Source organism: Triturus cristatus, chromosome 6 (assembly GCF_964204655.1).
Source record: "Triturus cristatus chromosome 6, aTriCri1.1, whole genome shotgun sequence".
In the NCBI taxonomy this organism is placed as follows: domain Eukaryota; kingdom Metazoa; phylum Chordata; class Amphibia; order Caudata; family Salamandridae; genus Triturus; species Triturus cristatus.
In genome coordinates, this window is record NC_140589.1 from 73,342,949 (window position 1) to 73,365,059 (window position 22,111).

General features: G+C 49.0%; 1 long non-coding RNA gene across 2 annotated transcripts in view; it reads left to right on the top strand.

The window, feature by feature from the left end:
- Positions 1-2,922, top strand: part of LOC146813777 (uncharacterized) — a 116,228-nt gene extending 113,306 nt beyond the window's left edge. The window contains exons 2-3 of one of the 2 annotated variants that reach the window (XR_014962441.1): positions 1,422-1,800; positions 2,468-2,921. This is a non-coding gene — a long non-coding RNA (uncharacterized LOC146813777). Of the gene's footprint in view, positions 1-1,421; positions 1,801-2,467 lie in introns of both variants that reach the window. The other variant, XR_014962442.1, reaches the window with a different exon arrangement.
- The last annotated feature ends 19,189 nt before the right edge of the window (positions 2,923-22,111 follow it).

Below are 22,111 nucleotides of genomic sequence, written 5' to 3' on the forward strand. Positions count from 1 at the left end.
TCCCTGTGCATAGTTCACCTCAAACCGGTTGGAGGAGCCATTTGCTCCTGCTCTGGTGCAAAACTGGACAAAGGACATGGGTGTAGCCACCGATCTGTCCTGACCCTCCCACAGGTGGGTCCCCAGAGTTTGTCCCACCCCTAACTTGGGTATACAGTAGGAACCCCTGACTACAGGACTTTAGATTTTACCTGGACTAAACTCTGCTACGGAAACCAAGTACTTCGACGATCTGCACGATGCTGGATGACTGAAGAATCTCCCTTGGAGTAAAGGAGTTAGGGCCATATGTATGAAGCAAATGTTTACTCGCAAACGCTGCGAATCGCAAAAAACAGTGTTTGCGACTAAAATTTTGCTAAACGCGGTGTATGACACATTCTCGCATCGCAAATATAAGGAATCGCTAAAATAGCGATTAATCACACTGCGAATCAGAAAGTCTGTGAATATTGGTGCGAATTCCAAAATTGCGATTTGCACCTAGCGAAAATCGCAATTTGAAAATTCTTATTTTTGGCAATCGCAATGAAATGTATGAAAAAATCGCAAATTGCGATTTCATCATATTCGTAAATTTGAGAATCGCAATTACCACCAAGTCTGAGCAGGTGGTAACCTGGTGCAAAATATTTAAGGAGGCCCACAATGCAACAGATTTTTCCACAATGGCTGGGCTGTATGTGATAGCCAGGAGGCTGCAAATCAGAGCTGCTGCACAGAGGAGGAGATGCCAGGAGAGGATCTTTCATGCACGCATAACCCTGTTCCAGTGCACTGAGGAGGAGACCCATACAAATTACAGGCTGGATGAAGAGAGCATCCTTGATTTAATTGAGGAGCTCAAACCTATCCTTGAACACTGCACACACAGGACACACACCATCCCCACCCACATCCAGGTCCTGTGCTCACTGCACCTCTTGGCATCAGGTAGCTTCCAGGGGGTGATAGCCTCAGCAGGAGGGGTCTCACAGAGTGCATTGTCGCTCTTTTTCCACGTGTTCCTTGATGCCATGCTCCAGAGGCTGCATCACCACATCCACTTCCCCAGCACACCACAGGCACTAGACCAGACCAAGCAGGAGTTCTATCAAATAGCCCAATTTCCCCACGTCATTGGATGCATAGATGGGACACATGTCGCAATATCCCCCCCTTCACAGAACGAGTATATGTTCAGGAATCGCAAATCCTACCATTCCCTGAACATACAGGTGGTGTGTAATGCCAAGCACATCATCACCGACATTGTCGCAAAATACCCAGGCAGCACGCACGACGCCTTCATCTTCCGTCAACTCACAAGTGGGGAGTTTGGTGAGGGATACCTACTAGGTAAATGCATTTGTACAAAGGACACGCAAGTAAAGGATAGCATTGTCAGGACAGTGTTTAACCATATTCCTCCCACCCCACAGGTGACAGTGCGTATGCGGTCCGTGACTTCATTCTGACTCCCTACCTGAATCCTGCCAAAGCTGGGGAGCGGAGGAACAACAGTGCCCACATAGCAACCAGATGTACCATTGAGCGGACCTTCGTGATACTCAAGAGCAGATTCAGATGCCTACAGAAGAGTGAAGGGGCACTACAATACAGCCCCAGACCTGTTGCAAGATAGTGGTAGCATGTGCTATGCTGCACAACATCGCCACCAGGAAAGGCACCCCAGTGGAGCTAAGTGAATCGGATTCATCCGATGATGAGGGGCCAGCGCCAGGACGCATGCCAGCCGGTGTAGTTGGTGCAGCTGCTGGGCGCCAGAGGCGAGATGAGATTACACGCAACTATTTCTAGGTAAGAATATATGACACAATGCTAAATATCAGTTGTGAGGCAGTGTTTTATTTCCTTAACTTCAGGATAAATGACGGCACACAGCCTGTGTTCCCCACAATGTATAGTCAAATGCACAGCACATGCTATTATCATAGTGCGATTGCACAATCCGGAGCAAGTGTCCATGTGAACTGGGTTGAGGCACCCAACTCCTGGTCCAACTTAGTACACCTCAAGTGCGGCGCTGTCGTGCCGGAGCCCCTGACAGGGGGTGCACAGTGCCCTCCTCACATGTCCCAGTAGCCCTGCTGTGACGCCCACTAAGGCGCCTTTCCGGAGGGGGGGGTGATGCTGCTCCTGCCTGATTGTGCGTCCTCATCTGTTGGAGTGAGGACTCCTGGTCCAGTAGTGCAAGCTGCCCGCAGCTCATCCACAGCAGATGTGATCTGTACAAGGGCCCTTGCCACGTCCTGGCTGTCATGTGCCACCTCACGCTGCATACATATGCTTCGCCTTGACAGAACATTTGTTCTGCCCGTGTGTACAGGTCTAGGCGCTGCATCTCCCTGTGCCTAGCAGCACGATCTGCCCTCAGTTCCACACAGAGTGCCTCCAGGGCACCCGTCATGCCCATGAAGCCAGCCCTGACCTCCCTCTGTAATGAGCGTATGTTTTTCACCTGCAGACGCTGTACCGCCAACATTTGGCCCTCCAGCCCGCCGAAGACTGTGTCCTCTCTTGGGGCTGCTCCACTGGTGGATGTACATGCCCTGCGCCTTGATGGAACTGGCGGGATCGGATCAGCACGGTGTTGTGGCTCTGGCTGTGCTGGGACTGGTTGTACATCGCCATCTCTGGCCTTCATCCTCCAATGGGGGCAGTGGTGGCACTACAATACGCCTGCTGCGTTTTGGAGGGATTACTGGGCTGTCCTCCTCCTCCGTTTCATCCTCTTGCCTTGGTGCCTCTGGGTTTGGTGATTCGTCCTCTCCTCCTCTGACTAGTTCCTGTGTTTCTGATGGTGCTGTGGACGTAAATGCACACATTAATTTTCTGTCCAGACTTGCACTTGTCATGCAATAAATTTCACTGTTTGGATTTACATGGGTACTGTCTGTCTGTATTTTGCCTTTCCTGATGTGCATATGCTGTTAGGGACTGGCTGGGTCTAAATGCACCACTGTGATGTGCATGTGACTACATCTCCCATAATGCATTGCTTTGTGTGCTTGGGTACCTGCACTGGAGTTTTTGTTTTGTTCTGCCCATGGGTCGCTACTGGGTGTGTGGGGATAGTTGGGGGGTATCAGGGGGGTGATGGCATGCTTCTTACCTTGTCTTGGTGCCGGGGGGTCGGAGCTGTCCAGTTCGGATACGCCCATCACACTCTCTGGTAGCAGGGTCCCCTCAACCAGTCCCTCAAGTGGTGTGGAGTCAGTGGCGGTGGAGGGCCCAGCACCAGTCTTCTTTGCTTGCTCCAACCTGGCAGCCACCTTCTCCTTGGAGCGCTGGCGCATATCATACCAGCGCTTTCTTAGATCTTCCACGCTCCTGTAGGTGACACCTACTGCATTGACTTTGCGCTGGATGTCCAACCAGATCCTACGCTTGCATGTCTCCGGCACCCGAAGGGACTTCTTGCCAAAGAGCAGTTCGCGGCTTATCACCATTTCCTGTATCAGGACCTCCAGTTCAGTTTCAGAAAACTCATGTTTTCTCTTCCTGGCTGTTTCCAACTGCTGCTGTTTGTCCTGGCTGGCCATGTCTCCAGTGTCTGCCATTGGTTCTTGCACTGCAGAGTTCCCTCACCTCCACTCCTTCTCTCACACTGTGCTTCAGAAACTCAGGTGCAGCATGGGTAGTCACACCTGGTTGTGATGCCATCATGCTGCACCTGAGTTTCCGATTCTCTAATTTGCGAATTTCGCCAAATTGCGATTTTTTCAGATAAGGAATCGGTATTTGAAATCTCGCAATTAAATAGCGATTTTTACGGAATCGCTATTTAATTGCAATTTTTTATATACATCCCATTTTGCGAATCTCAACTTGCGATTCGCTAAAAATCACAAATTGAGAATCGCTAAAGGGGGGTTTGATACATATGGTCCTTAGTCCCCTGCATGGCAGGCACCTAAACGCATCTGACCAGTTTGCATCTCCTGAACTCCTGAGCACTCCGAAGGTTCCTGCAACACAGGGGGTGGGTTCCTGAGGTCTCTGAGGTTGATCTGTGCTCTCAGCAATTCTGAGGCCCGTATCCCTCGTGGGGACTGTGCAACCCGAACCACTGTGCACCGCGTTCTTTTGCAGCAGCATATGCTTTTTGGCAATCCCTGAGGCTGTGCTTTGAGCTACTTGTAGTCCTGACCCCGAGCAGTAATTCCACTGAAGATTTCCGGCCTACACTCCATGAGTGTCCTGTGCGCTGGTATTTTGTGATTCAGCTAGAGGTCCCTACGCGATCCCTGGTCCGTTGGCCTGTAGGTCCCTGTGAAGGTAACTTTGGGGCATATCAGCAACAACCGGCGATAATTATCACTAAGCGCACTTAGCGCTAGGATAATTATCGCCGGCTAGCGTGGATTTTTATCGCTGAGATAGCGTGCTATTAGCAACGCTTATCTCAAAAGCGATAAAAATCCTCACGCTAACTGCCTAACGTGAGATTATCGCTGGAAACCCAGCAATAATCTTACGCAATGTGGCGTTAGCTTGATGATAGGGACTCACAAACTTAGCCATGATATCCACCTTCCATAGGATATCATGGCTAAGTCAGTCCTGAAGCAGGCGTAAGGAAAGTAGCGATAACAGGGGTTAGCGCTACTTTTCTTGCCGCTATGCTTCATAGCGTGGGGCTTGATGATAGGAGAAATGTCGCTTAGCGACATTTCTCCTGTCATGTCAGGTCAGGAAAGCCCACTTTGCATCTCATTAGAGATGCAAAGCTGGGCGTTAGGAATTCCTACGCTAACGCAAGTTTTCACGTGTTAGCGTGAGCGTGCTAATTAGGCGATAAAATTATGGCCGCTTTTTGGCCGAAAACGGCCGCAAAAGCGGCGATAATTCTATCGCCTCGCCTTGCTGATATGCCGCTTTGACTTTCCGTGGGCTTCCCTGGTTGCTCCAGACATGCTCTGACTCTCCATAGCTTGGAGAGTCCCCAGGACCTTGCGGGTCCTCACCGAAACATCTTTCCTCTGCGCGCATGGGTTGCAGTTGCCAAGGCTTGTTGGTGTTCAATCCGGACATTGACCCCCTCAGCACTTGACATCCTTTGCGGGACAGCTCACCTCTGGACTTTGGTCATCGTCGATGTCTCCTGGTCCCTGTGGCTGCAGAGTCAAGCTTCACCTCTTCTCACCTGAAACACCCGACATCAGTGGGCATTCGTCTATCGTGCCCCTGGTCACTGTGAAGTGACCCAGACTCTGTCCTCTCTGATTTCAGGTTCTTCTCATCTCCGATCCAGGCTTGGATCACATTGGACACTTTTCATCTTCCCGGTAGCAGCACTTTTTCGCATCATGCCATTGACAACGACAGAGGTTTCGGACATCACTTGACCGCTATGCACCAGGCTCCTCTGGGATAGGTAACACAGATACCTCGGTACTCTCAAGGGTGCTGGCCTTAGAATCTTCTATGTTTGAAAGGGTTTGCTCAAAGTCCTCTCGGAAGTGTCCTTAATCTTTAAAATTCCAACCGTGACTTTCCCATAGAGTTGTACGAAGCTCGCGCCTGTGTTCACACACTGTACCCGTCCTCCGTGGGTCCCTTGTGTCACTACCTTGGGGGGTTCCTTGGGGTCCCAGCGATTCTACGTGCTCTAGGCACTGTGTCTAGTCAAGTCATGGTTGTTATACCACTTTCTTAGTATATGGTTTGGTCTCCCCCTGGAGCCCACTGTGTATTTTGCTATTTACTGTCATTCTAGTGATTTAATATTGTGTGCTTTGTTCTCTAATCTCATAAAGAGGTTAGTAGAGAGTGTTTGTAATAAATACATATATTTTATATATTCCTTGTGTGGTCCTCCTTTCATTTGGTCATTCAGGAGGTTATGATCTGGTAAAACAAGCTGCTTTACATTCCTTCGAGACTCAGCCTGAAGGCTACTCTGCATAGCTACCACTAGGATAGCTTCAATAAAGGTTGTCTTTAACCTAATCATCAATAAGGGTTGTTTGGACTGGTACAAGGTGGCCACTTTACCTAGTGGACAGCATATACCAGGCCAACTTCTCACAACCTTTCAATGCCTGACTATAGATACGCAGACTCTCTGTATAGCCTTGAGGAGCACAACACAATTTAAAACTTCTACCAGCTAGGGTGAATCCGAACATGTACCTACTATGAGGATGAATAGGCATTCTGAAAAAGGAATTTTTCAAGTCAATGACAGAAACTTTTTTAGCAGAGGAAGGAATCATCGTCAATAGAGTCGTAATGTCAAGGACTACCAGAAACTGGGGACTCACTATTTTGTTAACTTTGCGCAAATCAATCACAAAGCGATAAACATCTTCCTGATACTCAGAGGGACCTTAAAGCGTCTGTTTGAGGATCGGAAGAATGGGACTGTTACAAACATTGGCAGTCGTCTCCGCAGCCACTCCTTTCTCAATCAAATCGTGTACAATCTTGATCAAAGCACGCTCACCTGCTTAGGGTATCTTATACTGAGGAATGCGGAGTAAAATTGCACCTTCCTTGACACAAATCGAAACAGGTGATATCTGCAAAAAAACCACATCTGTGTCACCTGTTGCCCACAGTGTGGGTAGCACATCTTAAAATTCAGCAGGGAGAGGCACATCTTTTGATAGGCACTGCGTAGCACACACAACATTCGAACCCACGGTCATGTAGACACTATCTGGTGAGCAATAAGTAGTGACATGCAATTTCTTCAATAGATCCAAACCCATCAAATTCTCTCCACAATTGGACATAAACAAGAAGGGGGAATCCACAGTGAAAGGACCAAGAGTCAACGCAAGAGGTTTGGAAATTGGGCTCACAACCGGTACACCAGAAAATCCTACCGAAACATTATTATGACCGGACAGAGCCACCCCAGGGACCAGGGAACGAGAAATAGAACTGTTTGTCGAACCTGTATCCACCAAAAACTCCTTAATCGAACCATGCACGACCACACTGACATCCGGACCTCTTCGGTCTACAGATATCAAAACTGGTCCCTCACCCTGTCCTCGGCTGTCCTAAATGTAAGACATTACTGTCACCTCATCCGTATCATAGTCACCATGATAGCACTGTTTGCCCCAGGGGTCGTCAAAGTAGTTCTGGTCAGTGCAACCCTGTGATGTTCCAACTGACTGACCCCTGTCCTGACCACCGTTTGCAAAACCCCGTCCACAAGACTCTCGTCCCCTTGGGACTGCCACTTTCTACAAAAGCACAGGACACTCGCTGTGCCAGTGTCCCTCCCCCTTACAGTACACACACTGGTTCGGTCCCACAGGCGTAGTATTCCTGCCTGTACGAGAAAGCTGTCGGGCCGTACCACCACATCCTCTGCCATTCCCTCGGGAAGCTGTTGCAACAACACCTTCATCTTCAATTCTTTATGCTTCTTCTCCACCTTCTCCTCATTTTCCCTGTGTTAATAATACTGTGCCATACTCAAAATTACAGAAGAGGAGAAGGTAGTCCAAGTGCTCTCTGAGGCCTGTAACCGAGTCGCGATCTCAGGAAGCAAGTTTGTAACAAATCTATTAACGAACAATCGGACACCCCCTTCAACCGACAAATCCTGTCTGCTATAAACTCCCAAAACACACCTTCAAACCGAGTGAAAAAATCAGACACACTCTCATCTTTCTTCTAATGACATGCCGTTAACTTGTCCCAATTCACCCTTCTCGGTGGAATAAAAGAATGCATATACGCAATAATTTGGCCAGGCAACGCTAGTATCACGACCTTAGGCTTCTAACCAGGCTTCCTCTCATGGTCCCATGCTTTAATCTGATCCCAGGTGCCACCCAGTTCCACAACGTGGTCCTTCGTGTGCACCTGCCTCAAAATATCAACGGGTACCAATAAACCAAAGAACATTTCAATATCTGCAAGTGTCATCACCGTCGATGAAGCGGCCTCAGTCAATTCCTTATAATATACTGTATGATATTTCCTAGGGTCGGATAGCTATGTTTTAAGGGACAAAACATCACTCCTTTTCTATGGAGTATAAACCCATTGTTCTTGGAAACGGGCCTCTATCCTTGGTCTAATAACGGTATTCTGCTAATCCCATAGCTCCGGTAGTTCAGGGTGATATATAGGGTGGACCTCATCGGAAACTGAGACACCATCTGTGAGCTCTTCTCGAGCAGTCTACTTTGATATGCAACCAACATCGCAACCTTACTAAAAACCTGATCAGGTGCCATATCAGCTACATAAACATGATCCTTAATATCATGGATAAACTTTGGTGTTGCTCCATTAAAACATTGCTTCCAAAGCCCAATCAAAGTAGCCGACATATGTTTAAGGGCATGCTGCTGCACAAAGGGCTCATAATCTTTCATCACATTCCACACATCCTCCAAACTCTAAATGGGATTACGAGCCCACTGGGCTGCCTGATTAGTCACCACCTGTTTTTCAGCCTCCCCCACATCAGATCATATGAACGTCCGTCCTAAGAGGTCCTTGAGTTTCGTCCCTATCCTCAGGGCCGCGTACTGGTGTCTCAACATTCTGCAACATCGGGAATAGGGGAAAACAGTGGGAGTAATAACAGAGTTACTGGGCAGTAACATCGCTGCTGGCTGGGTTGTGGGTGTAAGAGCTGGTGAAAGGGATGCCGAAGCAATAGGTGTTACTAGAGTGCTAACAGTCGTAGTTGCCACAGACGGCGATGACAAAGAAAGGACAGCAGGTACTGTGGCCAAGGCAGACGGAGAAACACTAGCAGAGACAGAGACAGGAGAGACAGAAGAACCGGGCAGCTGGGGCTGCGGGGGAAATACGGTGTACACCCTCTCCAGAGCATACGGAGGCGGGGTCGAGCATCTAACAATTCTTCAACAAAAGCGTCATTTTCCTCTCGGACTACATAACAGTTATCAATATTCAATCGAAACCTCATACCTTCAGGTTCAATTCCTATCTCCTGCTTCTCTCTATCATGCGCTACAGCTTTCTAAATCAATGTCTGCATTCTCCCCTTCCGAGCCTCTTACTCTGCTTTCATTTGCCTCTATTCAGCCTCCTTTTGCCATGTTCTGAGGGAACCAAACTTCGACTGCCTACTCCTTTTCACAAACAATTTCTCCTGAAGAAATTAATTTTCAGTTCATCAAAAGTTCCCATCAATGGCCACTGCAACTCGGCATTGTCCATCGTATATTTGTGCCATAATGTACTAAACATAATAGCGCCAAGGCCATGTTTTACGTACATGTCAAAATTTGATGTGCCTACTGGAGGCGCTGGCTGACTTTCTTCCAATAGAGTATCAGCTGAACAACAACGACAGCCCAAACAAAACAACTTACTCAAACAAGGCATTTTCAAAGAAAACAAGTTCACTACTTATGCCTAACAGATATTTGCAAATATCTTTACCAAAGTCGGTCCTCACACCTCATCAAATACAAATCAATGTGGTACCATGTTCATAAAAAACTCAAACAAATTCAAGCTCTTGTCCAAAGACAGTCCTCAGAACGTGTCAAAAACAAACCAAAATGGTGCCAGGTCCTCATAGAACCAAAGCAAACTCACCTAAGAGGTGTGGCGCCGCGGCCAGGGCGACTGACTCCGAAATCTGGGGATCACAGTTCGATCCCCAGCGCCGGCGGCAGATTAGCCCAGCACCATGTGACTCTGGGCAATAGAACCCGGACACCCCCATAGCGACCCCGTTCCACCCATTGAGTACCCACAAACCATTCACTACTCCAAGGTGTGGGAAAATTAGGCCATGTTTAATACAAAACAAGTTATTCATAAACATGACAATCAATAACATTGATAAATTGCTAGGTTATAAATTCTTGCATATCACATTTAATGCTTTCAAGCGTTCTGAATTCATAACCTAATATTCTTGTCCCTAATACCCTCCAGCACTAAGGGGCCTCCAGGCTCGCATCCCCGCCGATTGAGAACCACGTAAGGCGCCACCCACCTGCGTCCTTGAGTGGTGAGCCCCCCAGCCCTTGGTCCTTATCCGTCTATTTCCGGGGGGCCCACCCCTCGCCACCAGGCTGCCAAAGGAGGCTCGTGTGACCTGTCGCCCTTGCCTCCCCAGCAGCCGGTGTCCCCATTCTCCCTGCAGGGAGCTTACCATCTCTCCCCTCAGTGCTGGCCTCAGGAGTATGCCAGCAGGCCTCCCGTTGTCCTAAAAATCACAACTCTGTAACCCCTATTCCGCAACGCCCCTCTCCCCAATCCTAACCAACCTGCCCCCTAAACTCAAGGGACAGGTGGGTGGGAGCTAAAAAGGAGTCCGTCGTCCGGGCAGGAATCGCAGCAAACAGAGGATGAGTGGAGGTGAGAGCCGGGCCTAAATAGCCCCCAAACCCCACCTCCACTCCTCCGCACCGGAAGTCTACATTGGGCCCACGTCGTGGTGCCCCGGAAGGACTACTACTGGCCAGCAACCAATTGGGTTGCTGGCCACGCTAAAGCGTAAGGGTGTGTGTCCCGGGGCGGGGCAGGGGGGCCGGGCCCTAAGAGCGCGCTTCCCGATGGTCACGCTTGGCATAGAACCCGGACTTAATCTTCCTGACGGCCCCCAGCGCCTAGAGACCCTTACGGGTGATTGTTCGCGCTTTACAAATGTGGATTTATTTACCTGGTGCCCACAGGTCAAACAAAGGTATTCTCCAGTGACGAGCATTAGGACCAAACGGTCAGATCCAAGGCTTTCGCAGTTTAGGACCCCAGTCGGGATGATTACTGGATGAGGCACCGACCAGTCAGACAGACGGGGCAGCTGCGAGTTCAAAACTCTCTTGTGCAGGGATCCCTAGTCTGCCAGTCCAACTCGCCGTGGCCCCGACCTCCCCACCCGTCCACACCGAGGATGGGTCACCCGATGGAGTCCCTATTCGGACACCAACTGAAGGAAGTGACCCAATTAGGGTCACTCGGCTCACTCGCGACCACCTCCCAGCCTTCCACACAAATGAAGAGTCGGTCAGACAGTAGAGAATACAAACCAAAGATATTTATTTCCGGTACACCTGAGTGGAGTATCGTCTGAACAGCCTCCTTGGATTGCTGCACAGGGACTGTCTTCAACAAGCACAGCGATATAAGAAATACAGTTCAGAATCAATAAAGACACGCCCTCACTGGAAATTTCCAGTTGGTAGCTGGTGAACAAAGAAGGTACAGAAGGATGGGTCTAGGTCCTAAGACTGGGTACAGGCTATCTGAACGCCGAGGTCACTCTGCCTGCGCCCGTCGCTCTATAGGTGGGAGCAGGCTTATCTACAGGGAAAGGTATGCGCCAGCAGACAGTGTATTCATTAGCACAGTGAGGCTCAGCCTTGGAGAAACAGAAAAACTATTGCAGCTGCTTTCAGCTGTGGCAGACGAAGAGTGAGACAGAAGTTAGTTTCGATCATGGCTCAAAATGGCGGCTGAATACAAAATGGTGCAGCGAATACTAACTTAAATTGTAAAATGCATAGAGAATTCAGTTAAAAACATTTCTATTCCACCATTGGCGAACTATGAGTTTTTAAATATAAACCATTGGCAAACTATGAGGCAAGACAGTTGTGATGTAAACCCAGTACATGCCCAGGTTATTATAGAGCGGCATTATGGTCTATTAAAGCAAGAACTATAGGTGTTTGGACAACTGGCATTCTGAACTCACCTATTGGAAAGTGCTTTCATCCGGGATAATGAAGAAAAAGGAGTCTTAATGAAATAAAATATTTGCCTAAGACCACACTGTCTAAGCAGGGAAACTACGATTTAGCCAGGTTTCCTGGTTTCACTTTGTACAAATCAGCCACTAGCTGGGTTTCTATTTGTCTTTTTATGTTACCACTTTATTTTTACCTCGTTGTGCAGTTTTATGTAAGGCAAACTCAGTCCAAAGGTATTTGAGCGCTGTACATGTGCACCGATTACATTACACAAGGTCACATTCATGTGTATTTCAGGCAAGGGGAGGTTTGCGTTATATAAAATTGCATATGTATTCTGCCTGTCACCCCCACTCTAACTTCACAGGCCTACAATTCAAGACAACTCATTAACCGTTGATGTTAAAAAGAGATACCCATTGAGTGGCTAAATTGCACAATGGGAAAGTGGAAATTCTGAGAGCAATCCCGGCTTCCCTTAAACTTTGTGACCCTGGACTAATACCTGGGCCAATGGAATTTTGCGATTGTGTGGCTGCGGTGATTTTCACATAGTTATAGATTTGCAGAATTTGCCACATAATCCATCATCTGCTACATAATCTATAGATTTTAACCCAAAAATATTTTTGTTAAAAGTTACTCTAAATGTGATGAAACAAGTTGCCACACAATGGAAGGCTTTTTGCAATGCTGGACTGCACACCTTTCTATTTGCTTATTGCTATATTTGGATGTTAAACTAGTACTAATGAGGTTTATAACAAAATGTGTCGAATTATGCTGCATCATTATCCTTTTCTTGCCACATAATTTACTCACCCCTGCCGCATACTTTGGCCCTTGCCTGCTGCATAATTCCAGTGGCCCTGATTAATACGTTATTTCAACAAGTCTCTTTTTTCTTCACTATCACATATAAGACCACGTGGAAATAGGTGAGTTCAGGGTATGCGCTCTGCCAAAACCCATTACAATCTATACCAAGAACCTAGGTCACATATAGGGTACACGTGACGACTGACGTGACTCGTAAGTCACTAATAGGGTTGTCATTAGGGCGGGATCAAGAATGCTTGTCATTTCATGATTTAAAAACTCTCACTTTGAAGAACTACTTCTCAAAGCAGCGCTATTCTCTGATGTACTAAGGTGAAGCGCTTTCGTGTGTTGAAGCAGTACACTTTCTTGAATTCCGAGGAGACCCTACCAATTATCAACATGGATTTTTCTTGTATGATTGATATGGCAAATGTTTTCGGGGCTCGGCACGTGCAAGGGCTCTTAGAGTCAGACCCCAACCTTGTCTCTTCTCTGGCTTGGCTCTACTAGATAGATAGATTTACTGGTATAGATACATCCTATTGTGAATTCCTTGTACTCGTAAATCAAGCCATTTAAAAGTTGAACTAAAATATATATGCAAGCTTAACAGCCCAAAATCACGAGTTCGTGACCTGCTCTCACAAGAGCATTCGGTGTGACCTTGAGCTAAATCCGGTAACACTTTAGCACCCAGCAAAGCACTAGATTTTTTTTGCAGTTTTATATAGTGCGTACTCGACCCGAAGGTATCAGAGCGCTTTACATGAGCTTCAACAAAAAAGTACTGGCACAATGTAGCAAAGAACTTTCTTGTTACTCTGGACTAGGTGGGAGGAAGTGTACGTTATCACAGACCTCCAATGCTCGTTTATAAAGTCTGGAGACAACCCATCCAGAATGCTACAAACTCAACAATTAAAAAAAATTAGAAAAGTAAGAAAAGGAGAATGTGTAGTCAGTCCACAAACAGATACACTCTACAGAAACCCTCAATTGGTGACGAGGTGAGAAAATATGTAGAGAGAGAGAGAGAGTACCTCACGTGCGCACCACCAGAGGAGCTACTGGTTGGTTCTCACCAGCTTGCCCACGTTTATTTCATCATCGGTCACTCTCTCTCGTGAAAAAGGTGTGCAGTGTCCCATGGAAAACACAAAACACAAGACAGTGTAATGTGAAACACACAACAAACAAATAAATTGTGCAGACAACGACAAATATAAAAATGGTGAAAGTGTATAGACTCACAAATGATTGTTTTATTCTGGTTAGGAGTCTATCACTCTGTTAAAAACCACAGCATGTTGCATACCTTAACAATGACGGCCAACATGTTTCATTGCCAATAGAGTTTGTGGCAAATTCATCAGGGCAAGAAGGGGTCAAAAAGTTGCAGGGGCGTACTAAATTTTAGACTATCGCCAACCTGCTCAGCAAAGCACGACCGGCGTTGGTGCCTGCACCCTGTCTCTTGTACGACCAGGCGTCACCTCAGCACTGGAGTGCTGAGGTGACGCCTGGTCGTACAACGCCGGTCGTGCTTTGCTGAGCAGGTTGGCGATAGTCTAAAATTTAGTACGCCCCTGCAACTGGTTGGTGGCTGGTACGTGGGCCCATAGCCACAACTAGTCTTTTTAAAGGTGTGTGTCCTGAGAAGGTGATTTTTCGACCCCTTCTTGCCCTGATGAATTTGCCACAAACTCTATTGGCAATGAAACATGTTGGCCGTCATTGTTAAGGTATGCAACATGCTGTGGTTTTTAACAGAGTGATAGACTCCTAACCAGAATAAAACAATCATTTGTGAGTCTATACACTTTCACCATTTTTATATTTGTCGTTGTCTGCACAATTTATTTGTTTGTTGTGTGTTTCACATTACACTGTCTTGTGTTTTGTGTTTTCCATGGGACACTGCACACCTTTTTCACGAGAGAGAGTGACCGATGATGAAATAAACGTGGGCAAGCTGGTGAGAACCAACCAGTAGCTCCTCTGGTGGTGCGCACGTGAGGTACTCTCTCTCTCTCTCTACATATTTTCTCACCTCGTCACCAATTGAAGGTTTCTGTAGAGTGTATCTGTTTAGGGACTGACTACACATTCTCCTTTTCTTACTTTTCTAATTTTTTTTTAATTGTTGAGTTTGTAGTATTCTGGATGGGTTGTCTCCAGACTTTATAAACGAGCATTGGAGGTCTGTGATAACGTACACTTCCTCCCACCTAGTCCAGAGTAAGGGTGGGCGTAGTTCGCGAAGTAGCACTTCGCGAAGCTACGCAAAGTGAAGTTCGCACTACGCGAGCTACGCGTAGCACTTCGCGAACTGCGAAGTAACATGTTCGCACTGTGCAAGATGTTGTTTTCAATGATTGCACAGTGCGGACAAGCAACCGGCACTGTGCAATCATTGAAAATGGCATCTTGCACAGTGCGAGCTGTAGTTTTCTGCTGCTCGAGTAGATTTTTCCTCGAGCTGCAGCTTTCTCAACGCGAACTGGTAGTTTCTCATCGCGAGCGGTCGCGAGCATACGCGACCCCTCGCAATGAGAAACCTGACCTTCTCGCGTTGGGAATCTCGCCGGGAGGTTTATTTTCCATGCTCGCGATCGCGAACAAGGAAAAAGTCTCGCCAGGATGTCATTTTGCTTGCTCGCGGTCGCCAACTTGACGTTGAGGACCGCGAGCAAGCAAAAAATGACCGCAGCACTACGCAACACTACGCTACGCGTGTTCGCACTGTGCTACGTGCAGTTCGCGTAGCGCGAAGTAGCGCGAACTTCGCAAACTACGCGAGCGTAGCGTAGTGCTTCGCCCAGGCCTAGTCCAGAGTAACAAGAAAGTTCTTTGCTACATTGTGCCAGTACTTTTTTGTTGAAACTATTGTTGATTGGAGGGCGTTCTGGCACTTGTTCCCTCTTTAGCTCCCTTGTTTGATTGAATACGCTTTACATGAGCACCAGTTGCATTACAGACGGACACATTCATTTCTAGGCACGGGGAGATTATGGGGCTGAAGTATGTAGGAACCATTTTGCGATTCAGTAATTGCAATAGGGCATGTTTGAAAGTGTGTTGAACACATGCGATTCCTAAAGGTCGCAAATGACCTACCTCATGAATATTAATGAGAGAGATCGCAATTTGCGCCCCCTAGGAATCGCTAAAATCACGCGGAAGGTGGCTTGCTGGTGTCAGCAAACCACCATGTCTGTGATTGCTTATTAAATAAAGCAAAAAAAATGTAGAAATGCAGCCCATTTTCCTTAAAGGAAAACAAGTTGCATTTGAAAAAATAAAATGAAAAGTTTTCTTTTCAATTTTTAAGAGCAGGTAGTGGTCTGTGAGACCACTGCCTGCTCTGAAAAAACTTTTTCGCTGCCAGTCCCAAAGGGGGAGGGGTCTCCGTTTGCAAATGTGTTACCCCCAACTTAAAGTAGGTGGTAAAATGTGAATGTTTTACGACTCCATTCACAGTCACAAATCATTCATACATACCATTAGGATTCGCTGTTTGGAAGGGTAGCCCTAAACACGCCCCTTCCAAATAGCGAATCGTAAACTAGGGTTGAATACATTTAAAAAGCATTTTTTGCATTCGTAAACAGGAAGATTCTGAGAACAGGCCCGTTTGCAAACGCAAAATTGCTTGTTACCTATGGCCCCTAGTGATTTGCCCAGAATGATAGGATGTTTAAGCCGACGCCGGGACCTGGATCCTTTCCCAGCTTCAATCCTGGCCGCTCTAGCCGTTAAGCCACATGCCGAGGCCGTTCGATTTATAATTCAAGTGTTCATTCGTCGCGCTGTCGCGAGATCCCTGTCGGGGTGATTCTGCACGAGCCCGTGGGCTGCCATTAATGAATGTGTTTAAGTAAAGTTCACACGAGGGTGTGAGATGAACGCCTTATGCTGCCAAGTATTATCCGTGAAAGGGGGGGAGGGGGCGCGCGGCAAGAGGGGCAGTGACGCCATCAAGAAACGCTGTGATAGCCGAGCTGATGAGGTGATTGATAACCCCCATCAAACTCGATTGATTAACGGGCCGAGCAGCCGTGCCCGGCCCGAGGGAAGCGTGCGGTACGAAGTGACATGTCTGTGGCTGGCGCAGGTATGAGATGCGATGTGTGAGAGGTCCTGGGAGGGAAGAGGAGCTAGCAACAGGATGGGGGGAAGGAGAAAACCTGGGCAGAGAGAGCAAAGGAGCGCCGACATCTGGTGGGGAGGGAGGCGCTCATGAAAGATGCAATGGGGAGCAGGCGTGGTGCTGAATTCATGCCAGGGGGTGAATGCACGCTGAAATGTGCGCTCCAACCTCGACTTGCTTTGCGCCCTCCCCTCCTCCCCGCCAACACTTTGTCTCCTCTAATTTACACCCTTCCTGGTGTTATGCATGGCCGTGGCGTCAAAGAACCCATCTGTTCCCTCAGCCTGGGTGCTGCCAGTGGAGACGAGGGGTGCGGGCACCTGCTGCCCTGGCTGGATGTCTCACAGACACGGCTCATGCCAGGCTGGGGCAAGAGGTGGTGGCGAGGCCCGAGGGGGCCTAGGCAGAGGTGTATGGGCGGTGTTAAACGGCCTTTGACTCTCAATGCCGAGGCAGGAAGTGATGTCACAGGAAGTGATATGAGTAAAAAGGGTAATCATCTCTACGTGCCTAGTCTTTCTCTGCTCTGCTCTTCTCCCTGCCTGCCTTGTTTGTCTCTCTCTGCCCAGCTGCTGATGCCACCCCATCCCCTCAGCAGCCCACCCTAGAAAGGTAAAGGGGGCAAGAGCCAGGAACAGGAGGCACATTACTGGGCAGCGGGAAGCAGAGGGTGCTGCTTTATAATACCGCAGCTGCTACAGCAGATACAAAACACTTTGAGAATAGCAGGGTAATATTCAGTGCCACGGAAGTAGTGTCTGTCTGATACACTGTAGTCCCCTTAATATGCACTGAAAGTACCGTACTGACATGGGGTGGGCCAAGAATTCTGCTCCGCCGGTGAAGTTCGCAGAGTTTTGCCCACTCTGCGCTGAGTTCCGCTTTGTTGATCGCTCGTGAGGAAAAATCACCTGCTAGACCTCCTGGCGAAATTTCTCAATGCGAGCGGTCGCGGCAGGTTGCGACCGCTCGTGTTGAGAAATCTGCTGCTCGGGTTGAGGAAGCTGCCTCTCGAGTACGTCTACACGAGCAGCAGCTCCCTCCGGCACGACGCAGAGTGCCGTTCGCACTGATTTTACAGCGCGGGACAAACTCCCGGCACTTAAAATCAGGGCGAGCAGTGCGACTTAATAAAATCCACGGCTGGCGGAACTTTTTGCAGCACTTTGCGGAATTCCGCAGAGTAGTACTCCGCGAACTCCACCCAGGCCTAGTGCTGATGTCACGGGTATGAGGATGGATGCAGAAATGCTGTCATTTAAAATTTCGCACTCATAAATGAGTATAGCCGCATACAATTCTGTTCCTTTACCAATTCCCGCACGTTGTAACTCATTACCGGGCCTGTTTTCTTTCACCTGCATATTTCGCCTGCTTTTATTGTGGAAAGTGCCTGACCGAAACCGAGACAGGAGTCGCAGTTTTTCGACAACACTTGTAATCCCTGATTTGGCCGGCAATTCCTAATCCTTTCCCAATTCTAGATTAAAGACAGGGCAGGGTTTAGGGTTGTTACCTTTTGAAGAGAAAAATATGGGACAATTGTGCAGTTTTACAAGTCTGCAAAGGCCTGGACGTGATATTAAATGGGTCTGTAAACACAATGGTATGTATTCATTTGTAACATGACTTTTCCGTCTTTGTTTACTTTAATTGCTAGTCATGGATCATTCACTTGATTTTGCTTATATTCGTACCAGCCCAGACATCAAAATAATGGTGGTGCTGATAGAGAGCCGGGCAAGTGGCAACACTAGCCGGACTGGGGAACCAAAAGCAAGCCTGGCAACAATTCTCAAATCAGCTCCGCTCTCTTCATCTTCTGGGGCAACCTCTCTCTCTTTTCATCCATACATTCTTTCCCTCTCTCCTCCCTCTCTGATCACTTTCTCTCTGCCTTCCCCCTCCATCCCCCTCTTGAATCCTCCCCATCAGTGCTTAATTTGAGTTGGTGGTTCTGGTGCTCGGCATATAGAGGCATTGATTGTCTAATTCTTTTTGCGGAGCACGCAGCTGTTGTTTAATAATTAAATATACATAAACTCACTAATAATACCTGCCACCCAAACCTAGAAGAATATTTTGGGTGGGATGCATTAGTCAATTTACTGTATAATTAAAGTCTGAATGGCCTCACTTGTATGAGTAAGATGGCTACTAGTGATAGTACTGTCATTGGCAGCGCTAGTGGGAGCAGTGGGTGGTGCAAGCTGCAGTGGCCTCCTGACAAGGGCCCTGGCTCTTCTGTTACTACAAATTAAGCACTGCTCCCCATGCCGCAGCAATTACCCTCAGAGAGCTGCGGGAGGGGCAGAGGTACCAGGAGCGACCCCTCCCTGTCCTAGGCTTCCTGGAACACCAACCCTCCAAGGAAATGCCCAGTGGAACAAAAGGTCTGTCCGGCCCTGAGTAGCGGGCCGCTCAGCACGAGGGGCTAATGGTAGAGCGGTGCCATGCAAAGATCTGTGACGTCACATAGACCAGATGAAATAAAGTACGCAGAAAACTAAGAGCGCGAATAGGAGAGTGACTGAAGGCAAGAAAGGAGGTGGAAGCTCTTCTGATATGCAAATGAGGGGATCATTCCAGAGGCGGGGGGGGGGGGGCGGAGGGGTGCGTGAATAGGGTGATAAGGAATGCTGCAGGCAGATGCCGCCACGGCATAAATAGCTGACAGGGCTATCCTGGCTATAATCCACTTGAAACAATTTTGATGGAGTGCAAATTGCTCCGGAGTTGGCCTCCCACCATCATCCTCAAGCCCACCGTCCTCATCCCGCTGGTAATGACTGGTGTTGTGCGGAATCTGCTCCAATTACAGCGGTAACAGGTTGCGCCGAGCATGCTTGTGTGTTGCGAAATTGATCATTACTGCTAGCTGTCATATCACTGGAAGCTCCTGCGGCCCGCGCGCAGTTCAGACGCCGCGCGCCGATGAGAGGGGCGCGCGCCGCCGCTCTTCTGCGGGGGCGGACGCCGCGCGGACACCATTGGCTCATAATGGGCGGTGGCATCCGCTAATCGCTCATTACTGAGAGCGGCAATTAAGGAAGCGCGTGCTGACTAGCAGGTGGCTCTTAGGCAAAGCGCTGCAGTCGACCACTGAGACGTCAGGTCGTGTGTTAAAAGGAGCTTTAATGTGACAGGCTTGAGCTCAAAAACATTGCCACGCCGGGTTCCATGCTCTACAACATCCAGTGGCAAAGTCAAAAGGTCTCGTCTTTCAGTTGTGTTACCCACGGTATTGGCTTTCCTTATAGTTTTTTTTAACCAAAGCATTTCGAAAACAGCAAAAACCCAAAAAATGCTTGCTGATGCTAAAACAAAAAAAGCTGCCGCAGATACCATTTGGGCATGTATGCTTTAGACCTTGGCAAACATTTTTTTGTCTTTTTCATTTACCCTTCCAAGATGGTGGATGCCAATCTAGGAGAAGTACAATTAGAAATGATGCGCAAAAGTGCATTCAATCAAAAAAAGAAGCGGCCCAGAAGCAAATTTGAAATGCCAGATACTCCAGAACAAAAATTAATAATAATAAAGCAAAAACTACCATGAGCAACAGAGTAGAAAGGAAAGAGCAGGGGTGAAGTCAACACCAGAGCGGGGGAGAATGGTGCAGGGGGTAGGGAAGCAATAGAGAAGCTTGGGGTGAGCCACACCAGATGAGGAGGGGTAGGGAAGCAATACATGTGCTTAGGGGGTGGGGAGCAACATACAAACATGGAAAGTGCATAGATTGGGAATTGAGTGTGAAGCAGCACACGAGGGAGAAAACAAGAAAGCACATTACCCCCAGGTCCCTTATGTCCTCGTCCCATTCATTTACATATTGGAGATAACCATCTCCCGACAGAAAAAAAGAGCAGAGGCATGCTGGGACCCTAATACTGCCCCTCCCACCGGGAGTACATAAGCAGTACTTACCCAGCATCCCGTTTGTTCTTTTTTTCTGTCTGTCGACAGAAGTTTGCTGTGGTTGCTGGTGCTGCTCCTGCTGGGCTTGAGTGGCTTCCCTCTCTTGGTGCTCCCCGTCCGGCTGCCTGGCTGTTCGATCAGGGTGTTGGCTGTCCTGTCTCCTGGCGTGCCGGGCTTGCTGGGAGGCTGGTTTCTTCCTGGGTTGTGGATTCTTGGGTGCGCCGGCCCTTTGCGGCTGGTGCGCCGGCCTCCGGGTCTCTTCCGGGTCATGGAGCGCGTCTTCCTGGATCCTGGCTGAGAGAAAGACGCGCTGTGTTTGCTCCGGACTGTCTGCCCGGCCCTGGCGTTGTTCCTGCGGTGTGTCTTGGGCTGGTGCGAGGGGGGGGGGCCTTGTTGGCGATGTGGAGTGTGCTCTGCCGGCCTCCCTCCCGGGTAAGTCCCGCATAGCGGTTTTCTTTGCTTCTGCACACATGCTGGAAATGATGGCCTTGTGTATGGTTGTCATTCTTTTCTTTTTCCCGCTGTTGGTGCCTTCTGCGTATGTAGGCGGCTCCCGATGTTGCAGCGTCCTGTGGCTTTGGTGTGGCGGGCCCCTGCGTGTATGGGTTGGGGTTCCGTCCCCGGCTCCTTTCTTAGTCTTGAGCGTGGGCCACTTTCCTCCGTGGCGTGGATCCTTCTTCTGCCTTTTTATGTTGCAGGTCCCTGTCCGGCGGGGTTTCTACCGCTGAGATATAGCACAATGGTGTTTTCTGTGCCTCTGGTGGCACTGGACGAGGGTTCAGCTCTTGACAATGCTGTCTAGTTATACTATGCTGGTACTTTTGTGTTATAAGGAGGCTGCACAAAATGTACAGTATCGGCGAGGCGCGCGTAGCTGGTTGCGTCCTCTCTGTTTCGATAGCTTGGTGACGTTCTTCCTGGCACTTCTGGTTGTTGGGCTGCGGGAAGCTCCTGGGGATGCCGGGGTTTGAACCCGGGTCCTCATGCTTGCGATGCGTGCGCTCTGCCCCTGAGCTACATCCCGGTCAGAGCACTCCTGGCTTCCCTGCATGCTGGTGCTGTGCTGCTGGTTTGCTGTTCGCTTGGGCTGCCCCGCCCGGCTCCGGTGGTGTTGGGGTGCGTGAGCTCCTTGCTCCGCCTTCTGCCAGTTTGCCGGCTGTGTGGGGTTTGTGCCTATGGCAGTGGGGCGCTCCTTCTGGCTACTGCCTTGCCGCTTGGCTGCCTGTTTTTTTCGCTGACTTTCCGGGTTGGGGCTTGGTGTCGGCTTTCTGTGCCTTTTGCCGGCTACGCTTGGGGTGCTTCCTGCTGGGGCTGGTCTGCTCCTCGCAGGTGGCTGTCTCCGGGCTCCGGCGTCTGCTGCCCTGGTCGATTGCGCCTTGGTGGGGGCTGTGCTTCTGTGGGTGCGCGTTCTGCTTACGCCGCTCCTCTCGGGGAGCGTCCTGTCGGGGCTGCTCTCCTCCTCCTTCTTGGTTCGCATGCTGCAGGCTCCTCTCCCTCGCGCTGCTCCTGGCATGCTCTGCCCGGTTCAGGTGCGCCTTTGGTTGGGGCTGTGATTCTCTGTGCT